The sequence below is a fragment of the Camelus bactrianus genome, chromosome 2 (assembly GCF_048773025.1).
Source record: "Camelus bactrianus isolate YW-2024 breed Bactrian camel chromosome 2, ASM4877302v1, whole genome shotgun sequence".
NCBI classification, from domain to species: domain Eukaryota; kingdom Metazoa; phylum Chordata; class Mammalia; order Artiodactyla; family Camelidae; genus Camelus; species Camelus bactrianus.
This window is the reverse complement of record NC_133540.1, coordinates 53,144,670-53,168,102: the sequence shown is the minus strand read 5'-3', so window position 1 is coordinate 53,168,102 and position 23,433 is coordinate 53,144,670.

The following is a 23,433-nucleotide window of genomic DNA, read 5'->3' as shown; positions in this document are numbered from 1 at the left end:
GCCTAGCAAACAGAAGGTAGGGGGTAAAAGAGAAGCTTTTCCCACTGCCCAGTGAGTCCCTGGCTTGATTAAAGATTATTGAATGGCCTCTCCTTAGGAAGTGACAAAGACAAGGTACCCAGCACAAGTGAATCAGGTTTACTTGGGGGCAACCCCAGGAAGCTGGATGCCAGAGCTGGGAGACTGAGACAGAGGAGGAGGCAAAGCTTACATAAAGGCAGTTTACTGAGGTAGTGCGAATCCTGTCCATCAGGGACTCTGAAACATGGATAGAATGTTTCCCAAAATTGCCCATTTGAAGGACAGGAGGTAAAGGAATTTATGTGTAGTCTTCCATTATTTATTGGTTGAGTAAGGATGGATAGGAATAGTAGAAAATAAAGTAAGAGAGATTAAAAAGACTGGGAAGATTGCAAAGGGCCTCATAGGTCATCATAAGGGCTTTGAATTTTATTCTGAATGAAATGAAGCAAAATTGCAGGATTTCAAACAGAGGAAGGACTTAAAATTTAAAGGGTATCATCCTAGCTGTATGATCATTCTACTAGTTCAGTGAGATCAGTTTTCATCAACTACTCTATGTCCTTGCGAATTACTATCTTTCAATGTTTAAAAAAAAATGAATGTATGACTAAAGTTCCAAACCATATTCATTTTTCTAAATTAAAAGACTGAGTAAATAAAAGTGCTGTGGATATCATTTTGTAACATGTTAAAACTATAAAACGCCATTATGTATTATTGTCTGTAAAAGTTGAAATATGTTATGATAATAAAAATGATAATAAAAATGATAGAAGCCACTTTCCTGACAGTGATTACTTCTGGGTAGAGAAGGAAAAAGATTCTCACTTTAGGTTAGTTTGTAATGTTTTGTTTTATTTATTTATTTTTTTTTTAGCGAAAAAATGTTGGAGGAAAACATAACAAAATGTCAGTAATTTTAAACCCAGGATAATGCTAAATCAGTGAGCTTTTGCCATATTAGATACCCCTCCAAAATTTTTGGCTCAAAACACATCATTTATTTAAGTTCTTGATTTTGTAGATGAGCTTAACTGATTGGTTCCACTGCTGAGTCTCTCCTGGGCCCATTTGGATCTGCAGCCAGATCTTCATGGGTCTGGTCTCTAAAGGGAGGCCTTACGGAGGGCAGCTTTGTCTGCCGCGAAGCTACACCAGCCTTGTTCAAAAAAGGGCAGGTTGGCTAAAGAAAGCTCTTGGCCAACCCAGAGACAAGGGCAGAAAATCTAGCTTAGATGGGAAGGCAAGAGTTTACAGCAAATTTTATAGTCTAGCACAGGTTATATTATTTTTACATGCCAAAATATATAATTATAAATGTTTTAAAAGCACTCAGATAAATTTTAAATGACTAAGCATTGTAAAAAGTAATGTTTTTCCAATATCAATGCATATGTATTAATGTCAACCCTCATTTGAAGTAATCAGTTTATTTTATAAAGGTTATTGGCTTATATTTTAATTTCTGTATTTATTAATTCAACTATCATTCATTCATATACAATTTACAGAGCCAATCTGATAAGCAGATTACTAAAGAATTAGCTCAGAGATTTGTACAACACAAGAAAACTATTACTATGCTTCTAATGGCCTAAGGAAACACAAGACAGGTTTGTTTTTTTCTAACGTTGTCCCGCTTTCCCCTTCAAAATACACACTGGTTGCCAGTGAATTCAAAGTTCTCTTCCTACAAGTAACTTCAAAAAACAAAGAAATTAAAATCTTATTTTTCTCTCAAAAGAAACTTTTTTGAAATGAAAGTAAATACTTTCAGTAATGTGAATGCCACAGTTGCTTATCTATGGTTATGTTTTCAGAAAAACAAAATTTACCACAAAAAAAGGGTGGAGTTTCTGTACCCAATGTCAAAGAAATATATAACCACATGTTTTCAATATTAAAAATTTTTTTTAATATTGTAGACTAATTCGTGTTTTATTATATAATCAATATTACAATATATCAATTATACTCTCTCAGTATAACTGAAACACAAAACTGCAATCTTGCAGGGAAAATACTGTGGATTCTTTTGTCATTAAGAGATATCACCAAAATGAATGAACTCCAATTCTTTTCAGTCTTTTTTGTCACTTGGCTAAAGATTTGCATTCCCTTCCTTTAATTCTTGCTTCCTAGTTCTCTAAAACTGAAATTCTAACCACCATGTAAAATACATAATACATACAAAATACAGTTGCTTAATAAAACAGTCAGACCAAAAACTAACTCTTTTCTCCACAAGTATCCACTGTCTTTTGGGAAACTTATCCCTTGCCTTTGGAGAAAATCACATGGGACCCTTAGGTTTCCCATCTTTTCCTAACTAAAGAGCAAGCATGTGGTCAAACTAGACCAATCATAACACTGCAATAAAGCTTTTTTTTGGTCTCTAAAAACAAACAAACAAACAAAAAAAACTGACAAAATTTTAATTAATAATAAAGTATAAAAAGTACAACCATGTATTTGTCAAAGCAAGCTTTCTAAAAACTGCACCTAAATATCTCTTAGGCATTACTACTAACCAGTCCTCTCTACACACTTCATATTTACTCTGATAATCTCAGAATTGCCATTGATAACAGGATAATCTCGTTGTAAGAAAGTTATGGTTATACTTATTATTCTCCATCAACAATAAATAGGCTGGAAAGAGCAAAGTCAAAGAGGTGTAAAACATTTTGCTTTAAACACAAAGAAAATCAATACTAATCTGATCCAGTCAAGAAGTAAAAGCACATGTTATTCATCATTCAACCTTTTTTTTCAAATTTACCCTTGCCAGATACAAGGTTTTTAATATTGTCATACAATTTGATGATTATGTTCAATTAGAGGAAAGAAGAATACTACACTGGACAAGTTCATTCCCAAACTAAGCATTTTTAAAGTTGACTACATTTTAAAGAAAATGAAATTTAATTTAAAAAAAAAGTTTTCCATAATATCCATCATAGGCACTGTCAGTAATAGTCCTCCTTCCAGCCTTTTATTTATGTATTCATTGATATAAATATTGACTGAACAACTATGATAGGCTACCATGACTATGGGTGCCAGGGTTACAGCTGGGAATTAAACAGACAATTCTATGTTTCTACAGAACTTGTATCTTGATTCTCTTTGGTCCTGACCACTTAAGTGACAAGGACCCCCATCCTTGAGGTCCTCTCTCTTTCTGTTAATAATATCATGCTAATTTTCTTAGCGTCTTATTCTTGAACTTTAAAAATTCTTGGAAGAGGTCAGTTTCACCACAAAGACTTAGATTTCAAATTGTTTGTACCTCACCGGTAAAACTTTTTTTTTTTAACTTATTTTTAGTTGAATTTCATATTGCATACCAGTAAATAATTTTTGTAAACATTTCTAGGCTTCTCTAATTCCCATCCTTACACAGCCACACCTACATCAACAGACAACATATCTTACTCAGAAGAGAGACAGGAAATTGGGAAGGCAGGTAAATTCCAGGAAACAGAAAGTTGAGATCTTTAAGGAAGAGTACGCAGGCTGCAAAGAGAAGCAAGAATAAAGCCCTGTTGAACACTGAGTGTCAGAGCCTAAAAGGATAAATCAGCAAGAAGAATTAAAAAGCACTGGAGGAAGGCTGATTGGAATCCAGGGTCTGAAAGGCCAAGGGAAGATGTTTCAAAAAGTAGGAAAAGCAGACAATGTCAAGAATGTTGTAAAAATTTGTATCTGTGCTCATACTTTAATCCAGTTTACTCAGATTATTCTTTCTTCTTAATTGATCACTTTATTCTGTTTTTCAGTAAAATATTTCTACAAAAGTAACTGAATAAAAGTGTAAACAACCTTGAGCTGGAACTAAGTCTATGGTTCCAGTTATTAGTCACTTGGTAAGGCTGCTGATCGTCTATGAATATCTTTCCTGATTTTCAAAATAATATACATGATACCTATTCTACTGAAACATTTTTTGAAGATCAGATTGGTATGCATATGAATAACTCTGATAAAATATCATATGACTTAAGAAGATATTTATGTTTTAGAAAAATGTTGTTTTTTTTTAACTACAGGCTTACTTTGATTCTACCTTTCTGCTATCTCATCTGCTAAATGTTAAATTATTTTTTTCATTTATTTAATCAGATTGAATACAGTACCACACATGGGAAGGGATCTGATATAATCTTTAAGACTCTACTCAGGAAATTATAATCAAGAAAGAGGTAATTTTGGACTAAAGAAGTATGATTGAAATTCACACAAGAAAGTTATCCTGAGATAACCTTCTGGGAGCAAAGGAGGAGAGACAATGTTAACAAAGGAGTTAATTTAACAAAGTCAGTGACAAGCATGTCAACCAAAAACTTGAGAAGAATTTGCAAGTCTTTTAGTAGTCAACTGGTTACTGCATTTTCTTTTTCTTTCTTGTTTTTTTTTTTTTTTAAGTCTTGCTATTTCACATAGAAAATGAACTTGAATCACTACAATTTTGCCTAAATGGATATGGAAGAATTTTCAAATGGTCATTACAACTCTTTCAACTAAAAAAAAAAAAAGTAGTATTGCTCGTTTTTCTAGATTATATCACTGAAAATAATCTAAAGGGTTAATTACCCTTGTTGAACCACCATTTAGGAAAGCAGCACTGATTTTTTGAGGGACGTCATTGCTGAAAAGCTCCATATCATCTTTCTTCTACTGTGAGCGTGTATCCATAACCTAAGACTCCAGACTGCTCTTTGGCAAAATGATTTTTTAAAGCACGCATACAGTTGAATATACCTGTGTTATGCACACACACGGTATTTGTAACATATGTATATGTGCATAGAACTTTTCCTATTTTCCGAATCCTTTTCTCGTTTCTGCCATGAGCTCTGCCGTTGCTGTTTTCTCAAAGCAAACTTACTCCTCCAGATCTTTATTCAGCTCAGTCCATCACCTTCCTCGCATCTCTGATAAAATGTCACTTACTCCAACTTTTCTTTCTTGACAATCTTATCTAAATAGAAGCCAAGACCTCAAGAACAAGTCTAACCAAGTTTTCTCAGAACAATTTTTCAGATAAAGACAACTGAGTTTCCTCTGTTACAGGATAGAGATCCCCTGATTTTGTGCACTCTCATCATTCCTGTAACTGTCCTCCAAATGCTTTCCAGCTTATCATCATAGCTCTTATTTGCCCGTCTGAAACTCAGAAAACTGGACATACTACCTCCTTCATTCTAGAGGTTTATGCTTTTATTAAAGTATTTTGAAATTTTATTAGCATGCTTGACCATCATCTTTTACTGCTGACTCACACACCAAGCTTACTGGAAGTTTAAATGCCTTAATTACATGGGATTCTATTGCGCCATTATGTTCTCTTAGATTTTGTAGTTATTTCTTGAACTCTGGTACCAGGCTGTACATGGATACATATTAAACGTGTTATATTTGGCTCATCATTTCCAAATTGTTGATACAGTTCTGATGTTCAGTTCTTTTTGCTGATTTACTTATTTGTTGATCTCCTCTCAGAAATTTGTTCTAAAATTCCCCAAGTGAATAATAAAGATTTCATTAAATTGTTTGAACTATTTTTGTCCTAGAGGGATGGTTAAATGCTTGTTGGAACCATCAGTCCCCAGAGCACAATGACACTTGGGAAGTCTACAGAGCTACAAAAGCATGATTCGTAATTCAGCTAAACATAATAGGGGTGCAGCCTTTGCCAAGGAAACTCTGAAACTGCTTTAATCATTCTGATCAAACTTCGTTTTCTGGCTAGCACACCTAGTTTGGTTTGCCTGAAGATCAAATACTGAAATTGTTCTGGGCAGTCTTCTTAATGATATTCACTCCAAACCTTGTCACTGGGCCCTCATCCATTCGCATGGCTCCAAGTACAAATTTTGTGGCATTCAAGTTAAAATGTAAGACTCCAGTCCTGACTAACTCACACTCACTGTTCAGAAATATTCTTAAGTGTTGATTCTCCTGTAACAGGATCATCCTTATCTAATCAGGTAATCCTCTTACTTTGAGAAACCACCTTCTTCAACATTAGTAAGTGTATCGAGTAGAAACCAACCTTCATCATACATCACCTTCCCAGCCCATCAGTGGCCCACGCCCTAACAGTAAGAATGCCCACTGTACCTTGTACCTTCACTATATAGTTCCTAGCACAAACCCTGTAAGTAATTATCTGTTTAATGCGTGTCCACATCATAAGATTGTGACAACTGCAGTGTTAGAAATCAGATCTGTTGCTTACAATTGAAGCACTAAGATTAACACAGTGTCCTCCCCCAGGTAGGTTTCCTTTCTCTTATTTATACTATGCTAGTATGTTCAGGTGGCTATAATAAAATGTCATAAACTTAGTGGCCTTTAAACAACAGAAATGTATTCTTCTCATAGCTCTGGAGTCTAGAAAGTCCAAGATCAAGAGCCTGCTCCCTGGCTCAGAACAGACAGTCTCCTCACTGTAACCTCACATGGTGGAAGTGGGTCGAGAGAGCACTCTGGGACCTCGGTTATGAGGGTGCAGCAGGGAAGTAAAAGGTGCCACCCCAAATATGTTCTCTGGTGGATTATTTTTAAGAAACAGAAGACTCAGGAAGTCTATCTTTTTACCTTCCTTTTAGATGCCTAAAGACTTAAGATAAAGAGCCTATTCCAAGAAGAGTGCTATCACCAGAGATATCAACAAAGAATATGGGTATGCCTGAAACTAACATAATACTGTAAATCAGCTATACGTCAATAAAAAACAACAACCCCCCCTCAAAAAAAGAATACAGGCATGAGGTGCGGTGGGGGAGAAATCAGTCCACTCTGCCCCATTGTCTCTGCAGGGCCCGGGAAACTTTTTTTTTTTTTTTTTTTTACCATTTTCTATCTCTGTATGAATTGCCTTCCTCTGAAGCCCCAGACCACTTCTCCAACATTTTCTTTCATCTTTAGCTGAAGACGGTAGTTAAGGTGAGGGCTTTGGCTATTTTGGCAAGTTATTCAGTTTTCCTGAGTTTCTCCCATGTATACAGAAGGCATACATGCTATTAACCTTTTGTTTGTTTTCCCCTGTTAATCTGTTTCCTGAAAATTTAACTCTTAGACCAGCCAGAAGAACCTAGAAGGGTAAAGGTTATTTTTTTCCTCCCAACAACACTCTTGCTGCCCTCATGATCTGATCTTCTCCCAAAGGCCTCATCTCCACCTATCATCACACGGGTAAGTAGGTTTCCACATATGAATTCTGGGGGGACATAAGCATTCAGTCTACAGCATGTAGGAAAAATATTATGGCCCTAAAGTTTTAAAATTCTAACTAAATTGGGAAACCTATGAGTTGATTCTATCACCACCACCATAGAACCTAGGCAATTAACTGATTTAGATCCAACATTTTTAAGGGTCTCAGAAATAATGGGCATACAAATACATGCACATGCACACACCCCCACACCCACAAACAATTGTTCCACTTGGGATTCACCAGCCAGCACTCACATACATTCTGTATGTCTGCTGTTGTTGGTCCTGAGATCTATGCTGTTCAGGTCCTAAGAAGTACTTCTTCATACCTCTTCTTCTAAGTCCTCAGAAGAAAACAACTCTGTGTGTCATGAAAGTTTGCAGATGGTGTTGCTGTCATTGTTGAAGACAAATACTACTTTGCATTGCAGAGAGGACTTGTGTGATGGAAATGCTTAGATAAAAGACAGTTTAATTAACTTGTCAAATCCTTCCTCTCAGATGGCAAGAATGTAAAAGATTCTTGCATAATAAGGTACTGTGTCAAACATCTGCTTTCTTGTTTTTCTTGGTGCCCCACAGTGTGATACCAGGGTACCACAACTTAGTACCTCAGTCACCACAATGGTGTGCAGTGGCTGAGAAATTTTTTTCAGTATTAAATATTCTGTTCTATTTTTAAACTTGTGTGTGTATTATAATTTAGACACAATGTGTATGCAATAGTTATCAGAGTCCTCCAGAGAAACAAAATCAAATAAACTACATACATATAGAGAAAGCGAGAGACAGAGATATAGAGACAGAGATAGAAGTTATTAGAAGGAACTGGCTCATTTGATTACAGAGGCTGACAAGTCCCAAGATCTGCAGGGTGACTAGCAAACTGAGGACCCAGTAGAGTCAATGTTTCTGTTAGAATCCAAAGGCAGGGAAAAACCAATGTCCCAGAGGGAAGACTGAAACACATGTGGAAGGAATCAAGGAATCCTTACTCACTTGGGGGAGGGTCAGCTTTTTTCTTTTATTCAGGCCTTCAATTAATTGGATGAGGCCTACCCACAGTAAAGAGAACAGTCGGCTTTGCACAATTATCATACATTTGGTCCTGTCCAAAATGTCTATTAAGACATTTGGTCCATGCTAAAAGGTCTTTGAAATTTGGTTCTATCAAAAACGTTCATGAACAAACTTGGTCCATGCCAAATGGTCCTGTCAAAAACACCCACACTTAGAAAACATCTCCAGGTTCAATTATCTCACAACATTTATGAATACTATTCATTTACAGGATTAATACATAAAAAAACTATCATGTTTTGTTGGTCCAATAATTGTGCTGTGGCTGTATTGCCAGTAATAGCCCTTCTTGCCTCAGTAGCCTAGCTGGTAATGGCACATGGGTTTAGGTAGATGGTTTAAAGTTTGATCTTGCAGAAGAGTGAGATTAATATTAACCAGGAGTACCAAAAAAAAAAAAATAGTCCTATCTATGGTTAGAGGACAAAGGACAACAAAATGAGGATGGGATCTTACAATGCATGGTCAATTAGTATGTCACTGGACTTTTGGATGTGGCTGAGTTGTTCAACAAGGGTGGAGTTTGAAAGAAAGAGCTTGGTCAAGTCACTATGTAAAATATGTGGCAAACATGTTGACATAAACACTTTACAGAGCATCTTGCTTGTTCTGGAAGAGTAAGAATAGTGTGTCTCTCCCACCACATAGTGGTCAGGTGTAATAGTCACCATGAGGGAGACACTGGGCATATAATTAAACCCCCTACATCTATCCCATAGCCCAGGGTTAAGAGGCAATGCTACTCTTGATTAGATGCCCTGTAGAGGTACGACCATAGCAGATCACAAGAAATGTCTGCTGCTATTTGGAGAGGTTTTAGTGGATGTGATTCTGACACTTATCTGCCAATTGCCGGTGCCTAGCTACTGACCTAGCCCAGTCAAACTGGGTATTGAATCCAGAAGACGTCAGTAAGTTTTCCTCTACCAGTAAACCAGCAACCATTGGTCAGATGGCTATAAAAGAAAAAAAAAAAAACAAAAAAACTCTTTCCCTGTTGCTTGGCAATATATTTTTATTTTCAACATTCTCAGTGAAATATGGCAGAAACAGTATACTCACAAAAACAAACAATGTATACATACATATATATTTTCTTTTCAGATTCTTTTCTACTATATGTTATTACAAAAAACTGAATATAGTTCCCTGTGCTATACAGCAGTTTCTTGTTGTTTATCTGCTTTATATATAGTAATGTGTGTCTACACAGAATTGGATAGAAAGAGAAGAGAAGCAATCAAGTTGGGACCTGTGCCCCTGGGATTGGACTCAGAGGAAAATGAAGATTACATGGATGGAGATCCACCCCGAGAGGAGTGAACAGTTCAGCCACATATTGGGCAACCAGCCCTGAGGACAAATACAAGGAAGATGAGCCCCCTCAGCTGGTTAAGACGGCTGGTGGGACGTGGGACTAAGAGGAGGGCTGTGGGAAGCTTTCACTATGCTTGTGAGGAGTATGTGTATGCTTGCTTGCTCCCAAAACAGAATGGAGAGGAGACATTCAAACTGTGCTAGTGGCTGACTGATTTCCCATGATCGCTCTAGTGTAAGACCCAGTCTGAGCCAAGCAAATGCTCCAGCTCCGCTAACTTCATGTTGCAGCTCTTTACCAGAACAAAGGCTATTATGACCCAGGAAAGAGGTCATTGATGAGATACGGAGGTGGCTCAGACCCAAAGTAGCGTCTGAACATGGTAGGGGGAGCCATTACTGGCCCTTACACAAACAGCACATCGGAAGAAGCTCTGAACTCTGTAGCTAGAACACCAAAGACCCCACCCCAACCCACAACAGGAGACAAATGGGCCCCACTTTCCCTGTGGCATACCTCCACACCAAGGTGGGGACAGCAGAGGCCAAGGGGAGAGATCAGCTGTAAGGTGTGAAGGAGACTCAGCCCCAAAGTAGCCTCTGAGTAGGGCAGGGGCATCTATGACTACTGCTTGCACAAACAATGCATCAGAAGCAGCTTGGACCTCTGTCTGCAGCCAGACCACTGCAGCCTGTGCCCAATCACACACCAACAGCCTGTGTGGGCACCTCTTCCACCTGCTTTGTTTTCTTCTGGAGCAAAAATGCTGGTGCTGTGAGTGGTGAAAGCCTGCACTTACAGGAAACAGAACCAGCTTGGATTCGCCCCTCAGGGCTTCTGTCTAGTGACTTAGGACAGTAACTTACGCCTGATAGGGCAGCAATGGCCAGTGAGCAGAGGGGAAGCCTGGCTCACAGCTGGCTCCATCCCTAGCCCCTCTTTCTCTAGCCCAACTTCCTACACAGGTGACAGTTGCCAGCATACCCTGAGGAGAGATGTGACTTGGGTTCACATCACACCTAGCTCTCCCACCAAAGGCACAGGGCACAGGCAGACTGTATAGGGACATTCTCGCATAAGGACACCCCTTCAAAACCACAACAGGTAACAGCTTCACGTAATTTCATAGAGACAGAGAAAGTTAAGCAAGATGAAAAAACAGAGGAATTGATTTTAGTTGAAAGAGCAAGAGAAGAGGTCTAACAAAAAACAAATAGTGAAGCAAATGATTTACCAGGTAAAGAATTCAAATCATTAGCAATAAAAATTCTAACTGAATTACAAAAGAGAACAGACGAACACTGAGAATTTTAACAAGGAACTAAAAACTGTAAAAAAAAAAAAAAGAACTAATCAGAACTAAAGAATACAATAACTGAAATGAAAAGCACACTAGAAAGAATTAACAGCAGACTAAGTGATACAGAAGAATACATAGGTGATCTGGAAGACAGAATAATATAAATTACCCAATCTGAAAAGCAAAAAAAAAGTTAAAAAAGGAGAACAGTTTAACAGATTTTGGATATAACATTAAGTGTACCAACATTCATGTTCTAGGGGTCACAAAAGAAGAAGAGAGAAGGGGGTCAAAATGTATTTAATAGAATTATGGCTGAAAACTTCTCAGACCCTAAAAGGAAACAAATACGCAGGTTCAGGAAGCACACAGGGTCCTAAATAAGATGAACACAAACAGACCCACACAAAGACATACTGTAATTTAAAATGGTAAAAGTTAAATATAAAGAGAGAATTCTAAAGGCAACAAGAGAAAAACAGAGTCATATACAAAAAAAAAAAAAAAAATCTCATGAGGCTATCAACCGATTTATCTATAGAAACTTTGCAGCCAGAAGGAAGTGTCATATTATATTCAAAGTATTTAAAGGGAGAAAACTGTAATCTAGTATACTCTACGCAGCAAAACTATCTCTGAGAGTTGAAGGAGAAAGAACTTCTCAAACAAAAACTAAAAGTTCATCAGTACGAAACCTACTGTAAAAAAAAAAAATGTTATAGGGTTTTCTTTAAGATAATAAGAGAAGACTATATCAGGAAGGAAGAATCTATACAAAAGGAAAAATCTAACTAGTAAAGGCAAATAAATAGTAAAGGTTGATGATCAACAACTTAAATAAGCTAGTACAAACATTAAAAGACAAAAAAACTGTAAAAACAATTATAACTACAATCAACAGTGAAAATGTAAAGTATGGCGTTAAAAACACAAATGTAGGGGAGGTGTAGGGGGGAAAGTATAGCTCAAGTGGTAGAGCACATGCTTAGCATGCACAAAGTCCTGGGTTCAATCCCCAGTATCTCCTCCAAAAAATAAATAACTAAACCTAATTACCTTCCCTCCAAAAAATTTAAAAAAAAATTTTTGACACAACATTGTAAATTGACTATAACTCAATAAAAAAAGTTAAAAAAAAATGTAGGGGAGGGAAATAAAAAATATAGATCTTTTAGAATGTATCTGCACTTAAATGACTACCAGTTTTAAACAAGTAGATATAGTCATAGGTCAACATATGTGCATTCTGTGGTAATCAAAAATCAAAAACCTACAATAGAGACACAAAAAGTAGAGAAAGGAAAATAAGCATATCACTAAAGAAAGTCATCAAACTACAAGGGAAGAAATTAAAAGAAAAAATGAATAGAGAAGAGCTAAAAAAAAAAAAACTGGAAAACAAGTAATTAAATGGTAATAAGTGCATACCTATCAATGATTACTTTAAAGGTCAGCAGACTAAATGCTTCAATCAAAAGACATAGGGTGGCTGACTAGCTGAAAAACAACCAAGACCCATCAATGTGCTGTTTACAAGAGACTCACCTCAGATTTAAAGACATATACAGACTGTAAGTGAAGAAACAGAGAAAGATTTTCATGCAAAAGGAAATGACAAGAAATAGATGAAGAAACCAGGGGTAGCAATACTACATCAGAAAAAAACAGACTTTAATACAAAGTCCATATCAAAAGACAAAGGGATGATATGATGATAAAGGGATCAACATAAGAAGAGGATATCATACTCGTTAATATATATGTACCCAATACAGAAGCACCTAAATATATAAAGCAAATATTAACAGACATTAGGGAGAAATTAACAATAATACAATAATAGTAGGGGACTTTAACACTCCACTTACATTAATGAACAGATCATCCAGACAGAAAATCAATAATGCAACATTGGTCTTAAATAAACAATAGAAGAATTAGATTTGATAGATGTTTATAGACTTGACAGATATCTTGGATTCTATCCAAAAACAACAGAATACACATTCTTTTTAAATGCACATGGAAGGTCCTCCAGGATCTATCATGTGCCAGACTACAAAACAAGTCTCTACAAATTTAAGAGGATAGAAATTATATCAAGCATTTTTTCCAACCACAACAGTATGAAACTAGAAATCAATTACAGAAAGAAAAATAGGAAAAGCACAAAGGAAACTAAATAACATAGCATGTGGAGACTAAAACAACATAGTAAAATCAAATCAATGGGTCAGTGAAGAAATGAAAGAAGAAATCAGAAAATACTTAAGACAAAAAAAAAAAAAAAGAAAGTAAACACAACTCTTCAAAAATCTATGGCCTAAGCAAAACCAGTTATAAGAAGGAAGATTAAAGTCATTCAGGCCTACCTCAAGGAACAAGAAAGTCTCAAATAAACAACCTAACCTACCATTTAAAGGAATTAGAAAAGGAAGAACAAGCAAAACTCAAAGTCAGCAGAAGGAAGGAAATAATAAAAATCAAGGAGGAAATAGAGACCTAATAAAGAAAAAGAAAATAGAAAAGATCAATAAAACCAAGAGCTGGTTCTTTGAAAAGATTTTTTTTTAATGATAATCCTTTAGCCAGGCTCATCAAGAAGAAAGAGAGAGGACCAAAATAAAAAAATGAGAAATGAAAGAGTAGAAATAAAAACTGATACCACAGATACGCAAAAAATTATAAGAGAATACTACAGTTTTATGCCAACAAGTTGGATAACCTAGAAGAAATGGGAAGACTTCTAGAAACATACAACCCGCCAAGACTGAAACAGAAATAAACAGACAACCTGAACAAGCAATCACTAGTAGTGAAATTGAATTTTTAATTAAAAAAAAAAATTCCCAGCAAACAAAAGTCCAGGACTGGACAGCTTCACAGGGGAATTCTATGAAACATATAAAGAGGAGATGATACCTATCTTTCTCAAAGTATTCCAAAAAGTTGAACAGGAGGGAACACTCCCAAATTAATTATATGGGGCTATCATTACCTTAATACCAAAATCAGACAATAACACTAACAGAAAGAAAATTATAGGTCAATATCTCTAGTGAACATAGATGCAAACATCTTCAACAAAATATGAGCAACCTGAATCCAGTAATAGATGAAAAGGATCATATGCCATGATCAAGTGGGATTTATTCAAGGGACATAAGGTGGATACTATATCCACAAACCATGTGATTCACCACATTAACAAATTGAAAAATAAAAATTATATGATCATTTCAATATATGCAGAAAAAGCTTTTTACAAAATTCAACACTCATCTATGATAAACTTTCCAGAAAGTGAGCATAGAGGAAACATACTTCCACATAATAAAGGCCATATATAATAAGCCCACAGATAACATTATACTCAATGGTGAAAATCTGAAAGCACTTCCTCCAAAATCAGGAACATGACAAGGATGTCCACCTTCACCACTTTTATTCAACATAGTATTTAGAAGTCCTAGCAATAAGACAATAAAAAGAAATAAAAGAAACCCAAATTTAAAAAGAAGACAAAACTATCATTGTTTGCAGATGACATAGTATACACTGAAAATCCTAAAAACACAACCAAAAAACTACTAGAGCTCATCAATGAATTAAGTTGCAGGATACAAAATTAATATACAGAAATCTGTTGCACTTTTATACACATAATGAACTATCAGAAAGAGAAATTAAGAAAACAATTCTAATTACAATCTCATCAAAAAGAGTAAAATACTTAGGAAATAATTTTAAGTATAGAGGAAAAAGATTTGTACTCAGAAAACTATTGAAACTGATGAAAGAAATTGAAGACAACACAAACAGATGGAAAGATATTCTGTGCTAATGAAATGGAAGAATTAATGTTAAAATGACCACACCATCCAAGGCAATCTACAGATTCAATGCAATCCCTATCAAAATACCAGTCAGTTTTCGCAGAACTAAAACAAATAATTTAAAAGTTTGTATGGAAACACAAAAGACCCAAAATAAGCAAAACAATCTTGAGGATAGCTGGAGGAATCATGCTCCCTGACTTCAGACTACACTACAAAGCTACGGTAGTCAAAATCGTAGTACTGGCACAAAAACAGACACATAGATCAAAGGAACAGAATAGAGAGCCCAAAATAAACCCACACGCTTATGGTCAACTAATCTAGTAAAAAAAAAAAGAGGCAAGAATATACAATGGGGAAAAGACAGTTTCTTCAGTAAGCGGTGCTGGGAAAGCTGGAGAGCTGTACGTGAAAGAATGAAATTAGGACACTGCCTCACACCATATACAAAAACTAAAAACAAATTAAAGACCTAAACGTAAGACCTGAAAGCATAAAACTCCTAGAAGAGAACATAGACAGAAATCTCTGACATAAATTGTAGCAATTTTTTTGGATCTGTCTCCTAAGGCAAAGAGATAAAAGCAAAATAAGCACATGGAATCTAATTCAACTTAAAAGTTTTTGTACACCAAAGGAAACCACCAACAAAACCAAAAGGCAACCCATGGAATGGTAGAAACTATTTGCAAATTATATGGCTGATAAGGAGTTAATATTCACAATAAATAAACAGTTCATACAACTCAATATCAAAAAAACAAACAACCCATTTAAAGAATGGTCAGAAGACCTTAACAGACATTTTTCCATAGAATACATACAGATGGCTAACAGGCACATGAAAAGATGCTCAACATCACTAATCATTAGAGAAATGCAAATCAGAACCGTATAAAATCCTGCCTCACAGCTGTCAAAATGGCCACACACACACACACACACACACACACACACACAATGAACTACTTCTACCAAATGCGCAAGTGAAATGATGCTTGTTTTACTATTCACAAGCAGAGTGCCAAATAAGTTCATTTGTGTCCCTTTCTTAGATTCCACCTAAGTGATATTATATGGTATTTTTCTTTCTCTTTCTGGCTTACCTCACTTAGTATGACAATCCCCAGGTCCAACCATGTTGCTGCAAATGTCATTTTATTCTTTCTTATGGCTGAGTTGTATTCTATTGTGTGTGTGTGTGTATGTATGTGTGTGTGTGTATACACACCACATCTTTTTCCAATCATCTGTCAGTAGACATTTAGGTTGCTTCCATGTTTTGGCTATTTAGGTAAATAATTACTGGCAAAAACATGAGAACATGAACACACTTCCATGTGGACTTGAATCTCAAGTCCAGCAAGTAGGAGTCCCATGACTCCAGGGAGAATAAGATTCTTCACAAGAACTGTCTGCAGATCTAATTAAGTTGTCAGGTAAGTCACTGCAGAGACTTTAACATCAAAGTCAGAAACCCTGAGAGAAATGGAGTGGAAGATAAGGTGAGTAGAAGAGCTCGGGGCCCTAACTAAGAGATTTCAGTTGCAAGTGCTGTACTTGTTACTTGATGCGTGAAACAGAGGAAATTACACAAGGAAACTCCTGCCCAATGCTAAAATTTACAAAGTTTTGCTCATGTCACTAAAACATCAGATAAAACAGCCCCCAGAATGTTGCTATATGCAATTAACTGATTGAATTTGAGAGCAGAGCTTGGGATATTTTTGTTTGAAATGCCAAGGTAGGCATGTTCTTTTAAAGACATAGGACATTGAAGGACAGGACTGAGATTAAGAAGGTACCAATAGTTACATATGAAGAGGTAAATGGCCAGATTTGTACTTAAGGGAAGTTAATTCTAGCAATGTAGTTCCAGACAGGGTGGCATAGTGGGTGTCTGGATAATGCTGAATATTAAACTCTTATTAAAACATATAATCCTGCATGAGGCCATGGCAATCAGGAGAAACCACTTTACAGATCTCCAAACAAGGGAAAAGTAAGTGACTTAGGCCACCATTGCTGCATTTATGCCAGCCCAGGGTTCTCAGGGGCTGAGCTCTGCAGTACCGCAGTGCTTGGCTGAACACTAAGGCACATTCATTACTAGGGGACAGGAAGATCCTCTGAGGGCTGGCTTGGCCTTGAGAATTTCCCATTGTCTGCTCAACTTTTTTTTCAGATCACACAATATTCTTGGATGCTCTCACCCAACCTTCATTCTTTCTCTCAAGAGCAATCTTGCTTCATGGACTATTGGCTCTTTTAGCCTTTCCAGAGTTCACCTCACTTTTTCTCACATGGATATTTCCCCTAATAATATTCTAATATGTTTATTCTCATCTTAGCATCTGTTTCTCAAAGGGCCAATACTAACACAAGTGCAGAGACAAGACAGGAGTATATGCAAGCAATTTTCGAAGTAAAATTAACATAAAATATCACCTGATTTGGTAAAGCAGAAGGAAGAATCAAGTACTACTTAAGTGTGAAATAGTGCTCACATTAACTGAGGTTTCATAAAAGGAGGAAAGAGTAATTGAAGGAAAAATTATGAGTTCAGTTTTGGAACATGTCCAGCAAGAGATATGATGGGTCCTCTGGGGACTGAAGCCCAGTAGACAGTTAGAAGTGTTAGTTACCAACTTAAAACATAGACAAAGGCCAGAGCTATATATTTGATGGCCATACAAATTAAGAAGACTACTGAAAAATAGAATAAATTGTCATAATTTTAATATACTATTTGCAAGCTAACAAGTTATCCTGCCACAGTTTTTTGAATAGTGGTGGAAGATATGAGACTCCCAGATCAGAGACAGTTTATTACTCATGTCAAACACAGTAGCCAGTGTATCAAGATTGCACCGATGCCACAGCCCCAGTAATCACAAGGCCACATAAAAAGGGCCCCTGCACACTTAGAGGGCCACATTATAGAAAGTGACCCTGAGCTTAGGAAAGCCAATCTTTGATATGGAGAATAAACATGTTTGTTTTTTTCCTAGAGGGGAAGTACTATCTCTGTTCTCCAAGGCTGTTTTCAATTCAAACATCTTTGAAAAGATAGCCTGGAGATAAGAAAATTCTAAGGCTTGTTCACTGCATGTACAGAAAAACAAAGAAACCCAAAGAAAATTGTCTCCCAATACAAATCACTAGCAAACATATGCTAAAGCCATCAAAATATCTTGAAAAACTGGAATACTAGTTTAAAAAAATAAGGTGCCATTTTCCACCTCAGATTAGAAAAAGTGGTTGTGTGTGTGTTTATGCGTGTGTGCATGTTTGCATGTTTGTGTCTGTGTGTATGCCTTTGTATATGCTTGGTTTTGTTTGCTAAGTCCATTCAGGTCTAAGGAGGGGTTTTAGTTTCCTATGGTTGCTATAACAAATGACTATAAATTGAGTGGCTTAAAAACAACAGGAATTAAGAATCCAAGAATATGCAATGGGGAAAGGTCAGTATCTTCAATAAATGGCGCTGAAAAAAACTGGACAGCCACATGCAAAAGAGTGAAACTTGACCACTGTCTCACATCATACATAAAAATTAACTCAAAATGGATTAAAGACTTGAATTTAAGACCTGAAACCATAAAACTCCTTGAAGAAAATGTAGGTGGGTAAGATCCTTGACATTTGTCTTGGCAATGATTTTTTGGACCTGATGCCAAAAGCAAAAGCAAAAAGTAAAAATAAACAGGTGGGATGACATCAAACACAGGAAAGGAAATCATCCATAAAATGAACAGGCAAGTCACTGAATGAGATAAAATTTTTACAAACCATGTATCTGTTAAGGGATTAATATCTAAAAAATATAAAGAATTCATACAACTCTAGGAAAAAACAATCTAAGTGAAAAATTGGCAGAGAATCTGAATAGACATTTCTTAAAGAAGACACACAAATGGCTAACAGGTATATGAAAAGATGCTCAGCATCACTAATCATCAGGGTACTACAAATCAAAATCAGAACAGATGTAACCTCACTGATTGACCATTTATCAAAAAGAAAAGAAATAACAAGTATTGGTAAAGATGTGGACAAAAGAGAACCCTCGTGCACTATTGGTGGGAATGTAGATTGGTGCAACTACAATGGAAAAGAGTATGGAGTAATCTCAAAAAATTAAAAATAGAACTAGCATACAACCCAGCAATTCCATTCCTGGATATTTATCCTAAGAAAACACACACACACACACACACACACACACACACAAAATGACATACTATTCAGCCATTAAAAAAAAAAAGAATGAAATCTTGCCATTTTCAACATGGATGGAACTTGAGGGCATTATACAAAGTGAAATAAGTCAGAGAAAACAAACACCGTGTGATCTCACTTGTATATGGAATCTAAAAAACAAAACAAACAAAAAACAAGCTTATAGATACAGAGAACAGAATGTTGGCTGCCAGATCCAGGGGTTGGAGAGTAAGCAAAATGAGAAAAAGGGGTCAAAAGGTAAAAATTTCTAGTTATAAAATAAATAAGTCATGAGAGTATAATGTACAGCATGGTGGTTATATTTAATACTGTATCACATCTTTGAAACTTGCTAAGAGAGTGAATCTTAAAATTCTCCTCACATAAAAAAACACTTTATGTATGGTAACTGATGTTGACCATTCTTCCTACGGTGATCATTTCACAACATTTACAAAGATGGAATCATTATGTTGTACACCTGAAACTAGCATGTTGTTATATATCAATTATTCCTAAAAAGAAAAAAAAAAGCTGTTTTCTTTTAGTTCTGGAGGCCAGAAGCAAAATCAAGGTGTCAGCAGGGCTACACTCCCTCTGAAGACTCTGGGGGATGATCCTTCCTCGCCTCTCCCTGCATCTGGCGGCTCCAGGCTTTCCTAGGCCTGCTGGCTTACAAAATATTAACCTCTACTTCCAACTTCATTTTGCTTTCTCCTCTGTGTGTCCTTTTCCCTTCTCTTCTCTTTATACTTGTCATTACACGCAGAGCCCACTCTAATCCCAGCTGATTTCATCTCAAGAACCTTAGTATATTAGGAAAGACAGTTTTCCAAAAAAGACCACATTCAGAGGTTCTAGGTGGACCTACTGTTGCATGGGACGAGAGGGTATGTTCAACCCATCCCAGAAGGGTACGGTGAAACAGGGCTCTCAACGATACAGCCAGTTTGTTTTCTAAGAACCATGTCAAAGGTTAACACTCAGCCTATATCCTCCTTCTAGTGGTTATAAATATCTTTTTCAGAATTTTCTACTCATCTCCTATATTCATTTATCTGCTGGGTTTTTAGTATCTTCCTTTAGATTATTAAAATTCTGTCTCTCATTTGTTTTAAACTTTCAGTTTAAAATTTAGTTCCATTCTTCATGGATATATAGAAGTAATTACATCTCTCAATACTTTCCTGTATTGTAGTTTTCATTGCTTTAAAATATTTTTAAAATATTTTAAAATTTAAGATGTCTTTATCTGATTCGTATAGATCCTCCACCAGAGAGATGAGATGGGCATTATCTTTTCAATTTCCTCTAGCTTTTAACTTTTTTCTAATTCATGAGAAGCACTTTAGTCCACCTGGAAGTAAATTCGGTATCTAGAATGCAGTAAGGATCTAGTGTTATATTTTCCATCTAAGTCTCTTAAAACTTTGGTTTCTATCTATTAAATTAGGCTGTTAAACTTCCCTCAAGATGCCAAGAGTCATTTTAAGATTCACTTAATTTTTATTCACACATTCATTTAAAAACTACTGAGTTTTTTCAATATTTTCCAGGCAAAATTCTAAATGCTGTGGAAACTGCAAAAAAAAAAAAAAAGGAAACAGACAAAATTTTCTACCTGCGTGGAATTTACCTGAGAATGAGTGGAGATGGAAAATTTTTAAAATAATAACAGCAACAATTTGAATATATATAGCTTGTTACATGGTGATAAGTTTGTTACGTTGGGAAAACAAACTGGGAATGGGGAAAAGAAAAGTTGAAGGGTGAAATTTTAAATAGAATCATCAGAAAAGGTGATATTTGAACAAAAAAGGTGGTAGAGGCAAGGAAATGAGTATTTAAAAGAAGAACTTTTCGGGCAAAGAAAACAGCAAGTGCCAAGGCCTGGATGTGGAGGGGCATCTGATACATGGGAAGGAAGAGGCCAGAGGGGCAGAAATAGAGTCAGAGAGACAGCCGGACACTATCAGAAGATTGATTATTTTTTTTCCCCCAAAAGAAGAGCCAGAGAAAAGTAATTTGTCTGTCTCACTCTGTAGCCAGTGCAGTCCAAATAGGAATGTCAACTATTTCAAGTTGTGACTCTTCTTGCTCTTGTTGACTATGTCACTCTTATAATAAATGAAGTTCAGATTGGGTTCAAATTGTCCAGTATCCACCAGATCACTGTTTTGAGCTTTAGTTTTTTTCTCTTAGGAAAACATGAGGACAGAGGAGGGATTTTAAGCAGAGGAGTGGCATGATCTGATTTGCATTCTAAATGAATTAAATAAAATAAAACTGAAGCCAGAGAAAGATGGCAAGCAGGTGAGGGTATTAATTCAGGAGAGAGAGATGGTAAAAACAGGGATTGAGCCACGTGGGAGCGCACAGAACTGGGTTCACCAGGACTGCGGCTTGGCCAAGTGAATATTATGAAGCAAGAGAAGAGAAAGCGGGTGATTATAAGGCAGTGATTCCAATAATTGGTCATGGGTTGTAGGCTGGGTATAGAAGACCCTAAGTGAGGTGAATGTAATTTGAAGCTAATAAACCTTGAACTTCAGAGCTCCTCACTTGTTCTGCCTTCTTCCAAGGCCCTGGTGGGGCTATAGCCATGTGTTAATACTTGTGATTCTAATTTTAAAAATCATTAAGATATTTTAACCACAGTCACTTAAGTTCTCCCTTTCTAAAATGTTTTATGTTACTCCTTCCAACACTTTGTGTTACTGCCCTTGGCGCCAGGTGGCGTTGAAGTCAACATAAAGTGAAAGTGAACTGGGGAGGCATCATTTATATCAGGATTACTGCGAGGCAGGTATGTGGTTTGCAGCCACATTTATATTTGGTACCTGTTAGCTGTCCCCGTATAAAAATGTTTCCCAGGAATCTTCCTGTCACACACCATGAGCTGTACACAAAGGCACTGGGCCAGCGGCCATACTGAGACACTGAAGTAGCCTACAGTGTCTGCAAGTGGACGGGACACGTGGATGGGGAGCGGACAGGTACACACGGTGCCACTTAAACCTTTCGGCTTACGTAGAAAAGAAGTTTGATACAGGTTTCTCCACATTTGACAATTTAAAAAAAATCACTTGGTATTACTAGCTACAATTTGGGAAGCTGATATTTATTTTTTACAAGCTATTAATACTAAAAACAAAATTTTTGACCATTTCATACTGGAAAAAAAATCTCTCTGTTCTCGCTATAGAAAATTACATTACAGAATCATGATCATAAAAAGAAATAATTATGACTAAAAGTATTAAATTAAAAAAAAACCTTTAAAGGGTGAGTCAGTTAATAGCATATATACTATTTTTCTAAATTTTTTGCTGTTTGTGGTATTTTCTCAACTCTTTAAAATCTGCAATTTATTGAGATTTTTGCCATGTTTACTTCATTATTTAGCTCTATTTAGACTATTTATCCAATATTCATTTTCACCCCTAATTTTGTATTTGAATTCTTTATTCTTTATCCTAAGAAATGTCTCTCCAGTTGTCTGCAGCTCAGGCCCTGTGAAGTCTCAATAGGCTGTAGGAATGACTTTATGGGAAGAGCACAGGACAGCGAAGTTGGTAGGGTTCAGAGGTGCACTCTGTGTGGGAGAAGCACTGCCGGAGCTGAGACCCTAGGGAGCAGGTAATCATCAATCAAATTAATATCCTCGCTAATAATTTTAGTCACTTATTTTCATGCCAAGAAGAACCAAAATACACTTTTGCCTTTCACATTAATGAGCAGATCCTTTTCAGCATTTAAATGTTAGTCTAATTACTTTAAACAACTTTTACATTTGTTAGCAGCAAAGTGAAGCAGGAAGGGACATCATCATGAAATGATCACTCTTCTAACTCCACATGAACACAAATAGAAATCAACATTACTTCTCTACAGGAACATGTCCAGACATCTTTTTGTGTGTAGCATCTTTTTTTACCAGTTAAGACAACACACTTCAGAATAAAGGCACAAAGAACTCTCTTGAGGAAATTAATTTTTTTGCAGGAAGATAAAAGGAAGAAAGAGTGGAAAAGAAAAATCTAGTTCCTGTTTGTTTTCCCCAAGTGTAATGAAGGCAGTCAGTGGTCTGAACTATTTCATGCAGAGATGAGCTTCTACGGTGTTTGATTGCCTAAAGGATAAAATGATAAAGATCTACTAGGAACACAGCAAGGTTCCTAATTTTCAACAGGAGCCCCAAAGCTGGGAGAATTTTTTTTCCCCCCTTGAAGGGCTCTTAATGAAGTCTTCATATGGGAGAGGTATAAAATACATAAAGAAACTGAAGTGAGTTTAACAGCAGCACAGAAAAGTTGTTCAAAGAAATAAAGCACTAATTATCCTCAAGCACATTTACATTATATTCTAGCCTTAAAATTGATATAATGTTTCTTATGTGCTTTTTATAAGGTTGTGTTTAA